We start from the raw sequence: 908 nt of genomic DNA, 5'->3' as shown, positions 1-908 counted from the left end.
TGCTTACGAGAAATAAAAATAGTGTTTATTACATGTGGTGTAGCGTGCATCATTGGATTCAGCAACCCTACAACGCTTACCCATAAGGTATTAAGAGGATGTTACAGGTGGTGTTCTCACTCGACAGAAAGTGGCAAGTCCTAAGGCACCGACTCGTTTTCGACGCCTTAAAGCTGTAGCAGGCGGAGGAAACCTTGGTTTCTCAGAGAGTACGAATACTGTCTGCTGATGGCTGCAGACGTAAAAATATCTTCAGGTGAATCATTTGTGGCTGGAACAGAACACAGAGTAAGTAACAGTGATACACAAAGTTACTTGTGGGGTGTAGGTTGGTTGGTTGTGGGTTAAGACACTGAATAGCGATGTCATCAGCCCCTTAGTCATGGAATAGTCCTCCTATAGTTGATGACATTCGACAGAAATCTGATAAAATTGTGATAGTAAATAGAAGTGATAAAATCGAGGCATTGACAGCGATATTGATGGCATAGATGAGAAATCAGCACGTGAGAGAAAAGATATCTGGATTGGGCTAGCCTGCAGGCCAAAGAGCAGGTGATGGCCCACAGAAGTCATCTGCTGCTACAGGCACCTCCCCAAGTTTGAACCTCTGCTGACCTGACACAGAGCAACTTAGTAACAGAATAAATACTTCCTTCTAACTTAGTGGAGAGAAGATCCATGTAGTAAAACAGAAAAGGCTAAAATCATTATGAACACCAGTACAATCTATGACCTCCTGGACCCTGAGACATTATAAAAGAGAATTATAAAAGAGGCATTATAATTTCAATCACTCCACCACCACCCCAAAAGCAGTTTCAACATCAGATCTGAGAATAAAAACCATTTTCTCCGAGGAGGAAACGAAGAACCAGTCTTACTGTTTGGACGTCGTTCACCAGTAT

The sequence above is a fragment of the Schistocerca piceifrons genome, chromosome 3, assembly GCF_021461385.2.
Source record: "Schistocerca piceifrons isolate TAMUIC-IGC-003096 chromosome 3, iqSchPice1.1, whole genome shotgun sequence".
Classification (NCBI taxonomy): domain Eukaryota; kingdom Metazoa; phylum Arthropoda; class Insecta; order Orthoptera; family Acrididae; genus Schistocerca; species Schistocerca piceifrons.
Note: the sequence above shows the minus strand (reverse complement) of the source record.